Source organism: Saccopteryx bilineata, chromosome 1 (genome assembly GCF_036850765.1).
Source record: "Saccopteryx bilineata isolate mSacBil1 chromosome 1, mSacBil1_pri_phased_curated, whole genome shotgun sequence".
Lineage (NCBI taxonomy): Eukaryota > Metazoa > Chordata > Mammalia > Chiroptera > Emballonuridae > Saccopteryx > Saccopteryx bilineata.
This window is the reverse complement of record NC_089490.1, coordinates 31472696-31480736: the sequence shown is the minus strand read 5'-3', so window position 1 is coordinate 31480736 and position 8041 is coordinate 31472696. Positions and strand designations below refer to the sequence as shown.

General features: G+C 36.9%; 1 pseudogene; it reads right to left on the bottom strand.

Annotated features, from left to right (window-relative positions):
• Positions 1–6321: 6321 nt before the first annotated feature.
• On the bottom strand, positions 6322–6919 carry LOC136319849 (Golgi apparatus membrane protein TVP23 homolog B pseudogene; annotated as a pseudogene).
• Positions 6920–8041: the final 1122 nt, after the last annotated feature.

Here is an 8041-nt window from a genome sequence, read left to right as displayed (position 1 = left end):
TTAAATTACTGGAGAAGTCGATGCCACCAGTTAAAGACCACTAGGAACTCCCACTCCCTCAAAGTCAACAACGTTGCTTTCATCACGATGTGTTGCATTAAGAGAGAATACACAGTAAGTACACTGTGCGATCTTTGGCTGGTGGGTTTTACCACTGACATCTAGCATAATTCTTCTTAGACTACAGTTTATTGCATGCCAATAGGCCTATAAATGTTATCTTTATTGATAATTGGAACAGTTGGGGTGGCAGCAGTTTTGCTCAGAGGCCTTCGAAATTGGGTAGCCACTTATCAAATCAGTTTAAACAAAGATATTTAAATTTGTCTTTAAGGATTAAAGGATGGGAAACATAAAGAAAAGATATTTGAGGTGTTCACCCGAGTTTTGTTATAATCAGATTTGCAAATATACTGCACATAGAAAGAAATAGTTCAGTTCAAGGTAAATATCTGTATTGTGGAACTACTGATTAAATTTAAATAGAGAGGTTTCATATCTTCTATTGTTGAATTGTTAACTCTGTGCTAAATACCAATAGACTAAGGTAATTTTCTGTATTATTTTTTAGAAGTTAACATTGAACAGGAATCCAAGTTGCAATATTGAGAAATTTAATGAAGAATAATTCAATGGAGGAGGTAATGTGTTTTTACAATATTTATATAACAGATAATTTGCTTCATTGACTTGAAACTAGGTTCACAGAATTTTAAGTAAAGGTTAGATTTTGGATTAATGGGCTTAAAAATTGCTATCACTGAGCTCATGTCTCTTAAAGTTTAGGTTACATTTCGAATTTATGATACGTAAGGTGTTGGTTAAAGATAAGTAATATTATTAAATGTATCTCATCTATGTAAAGGGCACTTCCATATTACTATTTCATCTATCTATATTCAATTATTGTAAGAAATGAACAATTTTCAGATGTTGTTAAAGGCAAATGATTGCAGGTCTATTTCTGGCCCTTACTGTCAGCTGGTTCTCAGCTTGTTAAAGGTCAAATTTTCAAATATTCTCCCTGATAAATTGAAATGAGTAATTGTTATTCCTTTGCATAGACTTAGTAAATGGTCTTGTTTCCAGCATCTAATTTTCTTTTATAATATTACTATTTTCATAAACATTTTTGTATGCTTAAATACCCCTGGCATATTTTTTAAAAAGAAATCACGCCCTGGCCGGTTGGCTCAGCGGTAGAGCGTCGGCCTAGCGTGCGGAGGACCCGGGTTCGATTCCCGGCCAGGGCACACAGGAGAAGCGTCCATTTGCTTCTCCACCCCTCCGCCGTGCTTTCCTCTCTGTCTCTCTCTTCCCCTCCCGCAGCCAAGGCTCCATTGGAGCAAAGATGGCCCGGGCGCTGGGGATGGCTCTGTGGCCTCTGCCTCAGGTGCTAGAGTGGCTCTGGTCGCAAGATGGCGACGCCCAGGATGGGCAGAGCAACGCCCCCCTGGTGGGCAGAGCATCGCCCCTGGTGGGCGTGCCGGGTGGATCCCGGTCGGGCGCATGCGGGAGTCTGACTGTCTCTCCCTGTTTCCAGCTTCAGAAAAATGGAAAAGAAAAAAAAAAGAAAAAAGAAAAAAAGAAATCACAAATATTATGTTAGATATTAGAGGGAGTCAGGTGGAAGAAACAAATATCCCGAGGCAAGCCTCCAATCCACCCAGAATCAACTGAAGTACTGAGTCCATGACCTTAAGGCCCACTGCAGCATAAACCGACCTTATCACGGCAGCCTAATCTAGAACTCCTTTCCTGGAAGTCCCTGCTCTTCTGTGAAACCTGACTTCATATAGTACTTTAGTTATGCTTGGGTGGCTGCTCTTCATGCATTTCCTCAGACCAATTCTTTTCCATATATGAAATGATATTTTCCTTTCCATCACACTTTCACTATTGGAATAGCTTTCACTTCAGCAAAAACTTATGTGTAAGAAAGGTCATTACATTATTAGTTATGATATCAAAAAGGAAAGACAAAATAAATGCCAAGAATAAGAATTAATTGAATTAAGATATATTTATATGATGAAACATTACAGTGCCATAAAAATCATATTTATAATAGTTATTCTGCATTATAAGATACTCTTTTTTAGTTACTTCAGGAAATATCTGTATGTATTATCCAAATTATATCTAATAAACACATCATTTTCATAATCAGAATTGGAAAAACATAAACTTAAGTTGAATGTGCCTTTTCTGTAATAATAATTTCTAATCCCTATGGTGGAAACTTTCCCCTTTTATTTTTTTACATCTGATGTGTGATCTGTATTGCATATTTCCTGTACTACATTTAGGAGACAGGCTGTAAGCTGGCAATGTCCTGTTTCTCTTTAAGCCTATTTTCTTAATGCTATGCCGTTCCCACTCAGAACCTGGAATTACTAGCCATGCTGGTTCGCGGCAACTACAGTTATTTGTGTCTCTTTTTGCTAGAATATTATCTCCTTGAGGGTAGTTAACCTGGCTCATTGAATGATAAACTGTCTATAGCATATTAACAAGTATACATAGAATGCATGAAGTATTTATTGACTAAATTATTTACTTATGCAACTTCCATTTGGAATATTTCTTCTGGTATTTCACCACTTTAAGAGAAGCAACTGTAAAAGTTTCCCTTTTATCATTATATATGTATACTCAATATGTTCATTTTCTATAAGCCAGTGAAAGTCTTTAAGGCATAAAAAGAACACAAACACAAACACCCATCAGTTAACTAAATGTGTTTTTTTTTACCATATAATAATACAGGCTAAACTAAGGAAGTGTTTGACTATTAGCTTGAGTAGAAAAGAATAAGTAAGCATCAACTTCTTTGATACTCTGCAGTATCTTCTCTTTTAACCAAGTATATCCTATATAATATATCTATCAGCATGGTCTAGCCTGCAGAGGTTAGGACTGGGCCAGATTTAAAACAAATAACTCTATCAATCATAAAATAGATTTTTGGATTAGATTCCAATGTAATAGCAACCTGGTTATCTGGAACTTTACTAATCAAAGAAATTTAAACCTCAATTTTAATGTTTTTGTTATTCATTTTAGGGAGACAAGTTGGGGGGAGAGAGAGAAAGAAGGGGGGAAGGGCAGGAAGCATCAACTCCCATATGTGCCTTGACCAAGAAAGCCCAGAAACTTCAATTTTAAAAATTACTAAAAATTTATGGGAAAACACCATTCAGTTATATTGAAAACTTTATATCTTCATGTTAGTTTCTTTTATAAACCCACTGACCAGACTTTAGGCATTTATGTCATTGAATCTGACAGTAATGGAAACCAGGGTTAGGGTATTACCTACTGAGTACCTACTAATGCTGCATATTAATGACTTCACATACAGAATTCTTATGAAATCTCTGCAAAGTTGGGCTTATTATTCCCATTTACCTATAAGGAAACTGAGTCTCTTTGCAGTAAAGAATTTTGAATTATGTGCCATAGTTTAGAAGATAAATAACATATGGGATGTCATTCAGAAAGGAAGCCATAATAACTTGATTTTTTAAAAAAACACATATTTTAGGCCCTAGGCAGCTGGCTCAGAGGATAGAGCATTGGCCCTGCATGCATATTTCCCAAGTTCAATACGTGGTAAAGGCACACATGAGAAGCAACCACCTGCTTCTCTTCCCCTCCCTCTCCCACTTCTCACTCTCTTCTCCTCTCACAGCCAGTGGCTTAGTTGGTCTGAGCGTCAACCCCATGTGCTGAGGATAGGTCTGCTGGTTCAAGCGTCGGTCCCAGACAGGGGTTACTGAGGGGACCCCAGTCGGGGTGCACATGAGAGTCTGTCTCTCTATCTCTCCTGAGCTCACTTAAAAAACAAACAAACAAACAAATCAAAAAGCAACAAAACCCCACACATTTTAAACTTGGGGTGGCAAACACACAATACAATATACAGATGATGTATTATAGAATAGTATCGCTGAAATCTATATAATTTTATTAACCAATGTCACTCAAATAAATTCAATTAAAAAACATACATTTTGAGATTTTTGTCTTTTGTTTGTGTCTACTGGAATTTATCATATTGCCTATAAAATATATATTATGTCTGGTGTTCTTACCAAGTTAACAAGAACTTTGCACAAAACAAAGCAAAACCAAAGAAATACTTCCATCTAAAAGCCTTGAAAACAAACCAAGGACAAAAGCCAGTTCTGTGATTAGAAACATTTGCAAAGCATTTGGTTAAAACAAAGGCCTAGTCGAAGATTTTATACATGACTGTGCACCACGTGTCTGAAAAAGAAATAGCACTTACAGTGTGTCCCAAACATAAATTGACCAAAGAGCCATGTTTAAAAAGCATATTAACTTCTTCCAGATAATACAACTTTAGAAGTGTTGGACAGCTTATATTCTTATTGACCTCAAACTGGATAGAAATTTAGAAGTTCTTTTTAGTTCAAACTTCCACTCCCAGAGTAACCCTCATGGAGCATTCATCAGCATCTACTTCCAAAGACAACCCTTTCACTTCTGGAAGAAAGAAAGGATCTTTTTTTATTCTGTGCCTGAAGTGCCCACTTTTAGCATCCTTCTGATCTTTGCAAAGTTACTTCTCCAAGGTAACCCACAGGACCTTCCACGTGATGGTCCTGACGTCACAAACCGAGGCTTGATTTGAGATCAACAGTGCTAAACTACCCAGTCCATTGGTCTGATATGTCAAGAATTGTGTTTATAATAATTTCCTTCTGGGCTTCTAGCTCAGTGGTACTGAATATATGGCCTTAGTCACACTCTCGCTTTCTGAGATGATTTTTTAAAGAGGGTGGAAAGAGGAGGTCAGGAGGACGCCCTAAGCATGAGAATTTAGGCAGGTAGGGCCAGTTTGACAGCTATCTTACTAATTCTAAGTTGTGGGAAGGAAGTTCTTGCCCTGCCCATTACTGAAGAAATCACAGATCTAAGAAAACATTTTAGAAAAGCTGCTTTGTTTTGGGAGAAAAAAATCCCCTGTTATTCACTAAGGGGAACCCCACAGAAAATGCTGAGGCTCTGTATCCCTAAAATAATCATCTGCCTCAGGGAATCCTACCAGGGCATTGGAGATCTGTGGTGACCAAGCATTTTGAGAACATATTTAAACAAAAAAGAAGATGACTCCCTTACTTGCCATAGACTCTGAATGCCCTTTTTGTAACAGTAGAGCTTCATACAAATATAAAGTTATGCACCTTCAAAATTATCACTTCAATAAAGACACTTAACAAAACATCTTTAAAATATTTTAACAATGTATACATTCACAAAACAATCTGCTGATGAAGACTTCAATAACATTTATAGTATACCTACTACAGATTTTATAGATGTCTATAATAGTTTGTAGATTGTTACCTATATTGCTTTTTCAAGAAATACATTAGTACAAATGCATGATTTATAATATACCCATTATAGCAAGGAAAATAGATTTATAAAATAAAATGTCTTTTAGGGATATATTATGCCAAGTATTTAAGTGATTATTCTCACTATAACATAGGAATGATATTCTTTTTTTGGTATAAGATAGATTTCATAAGGCTGAGGACCACTGAAGTTCTTCCAGAAAGTTGCAAAGTAAAAATCTGGCTACCCTTTCCAATAACAAAATAGGACAGGAGAAATCTCTAGTTATCCCTTAAACATAAATCCATTTTTATTAATTGTACCTTAAATATATGATTTGTTACAAAAAAACCCTTACATTTTTGAAACTACTTCATGCCACTGACAAAAATTCGTTTTTTACCTCCCTGTGAATGCCTAGGATAAGATATTTCATATTATGTCATAAAATTAACAACTATTTATAACTTATACATAAACCAAAGTGCTCACTCTAACCAGGGAAACAAAACTTTCTTCTGAAAATAATCTATAGAAACCATATGTAAACACAGGGAATTTTGAGATAGGTTAAGAACATTTTTCTGCATTCTATTACTCAAAGTACAATGGTCTCCTTTACATATGCACACCAACACAGACACTGTCATTAATTTGGGATATATGGATATTTGGATATTACATGACTGTTCATACACACATATGTATACCATGAACCAAATTTTAATAATGTTTTCAGCAACATCATACTTCCAAGCCCAAAATGCCAGAAAGAAAATAAAAACTTCTTATGAAAACCACCTTTTCTTTTTCTAAAGTAAATTTTGAAATGGATAAACAGACCCAACACTCCCCTCTGCAAGATGTACTGAGCTCTGAGAGGTTCAGAGTCAAGAACCTCTTCAGCTGTGCCCCAAAGTAAAAGGACACTCAGGCTCTCTCTGCCTCTCTTCAGGAAGTGTGATCATCCCCAGTGTTTTGTCTCCAAGATAAGATGCAGTCATACTGGTTCAATTCCTTCTGCTGCCCACTTCGCATCTGCTGTAGCCATACACACTGGCACTTTGTCGCACCACGCCCATGATCACCACTGCCACCCACTTCGCTCTGAAGGGGAAGGGCGCGCTGAAGGCAGATATCACCCACACACTGGATGGACAACAAGTCATAACTGAAAAGTTCTTCATTTGGCCTCTGAAACAGTCTTATTTTCTTGAGGGGATGCCTTCCTGAACTCCAACACCCAGTGGCTATTCTCTTCTTCATCAGTGTGATTTCACCGATGCAGGCCAATCATCAGTTTACCTCTGACAGCCTTGACTGGCACAAATGACAACAAGATTATTATTGCCACAGAGGTGATAAAACTTTGGCTGAACAATTCACAGAGAAGATACACTACAATTAGACTGACTCAAAAAACTGAATGGGAAAACAATGACACTGGGCATCTGTTTTTTAATTTTTTTTTTTGTCTATTAGCTGTTTCCTCTTCTGCATCAAACAGTGCAACATCTTCAAGATCATTATTACTGTCTGGATATAACATGGTAGCTCTGGGCCAACCCCAAAATACAGGATGGGGCAAGAGTAGGTTTACAGTTGTTCATTTAAAAAATAATACAATAATTAATAAATCATAATAATACAAGAATTAACTCTGTGTGTCATGTACTCACAATGATAAACCTACCTTTCCTACCTTGTATATGTATTTTAATTATATGCTTTGATTCTATTTCAAAGATATACTAATATTTAAATATAATTAAATACACAATTTCCTTTGTAAGTTAAAATAGTCTTTCTCAGTATCAGTCTAACTTTCTGCAATGATATAAAATTATGAATTAGAAAAAAATATCTGTGTATAGATATGTGTGTGACATATAAGCAGATGTGGTTGACAGTACCATTTATAACCTATAACATTTTTAAAATATTAACATATGTGGAAGAAAGAGCAAATCTGAAACTGCACTAGGGGATATGTTCCTAGGGATATTGTGACGTTACAACTGGATTGTGTGACCCAAGGATGGGGGTGCATAAGGACAGTAAGAGACAGAGCCAAAACAGGGGCAGGTCCATACCAGCCTTCCCCCATCAATCCCCTTGATAGGAAAGTAGACAGAAGAGCCTTCCTCTACCTCCCATATTCCCACACCACTCTTCCTCTAACCTACTCGGGCTCTCTGTATTCTGTTACTTTTTTCACCTCTTCTAAATGTCCTCAATACTATTGCAACTGCTTCCTTTTATAGTAACGTGAGTTGGGTGCAGAGAAGGAGAAGCCATGTCAGAGATCTGCCCGAGCCCACACCTGGGTAGAAATGGGTGAGGTCAAGTCTCTGCAGTCTAGGCACGATCAGCTTACACTCCTACCTGGCTGCTCAGCCTGCCTTTGCCACCCTTTACTTGGCCCTCCAGGACTCCTTGTTCAATCTCTTTTCTTTAATTGGTTGTTTCAGAAACTTACCTATTTTTAAAATCCTTTACATTACATCTACCCATTTATCCCATGAAGCTGATTAAATCTTTTAACTATGAAAATAGAGAATATTAACAGTGCTTTCTGTGTCTTTCCTTTTCATTCTTACGGCTATCATTTCTTCTCCAAAAGACATGAAGGCCACTCCTTTGATGGCGGAGGGGTAACACTCTGGTCCTT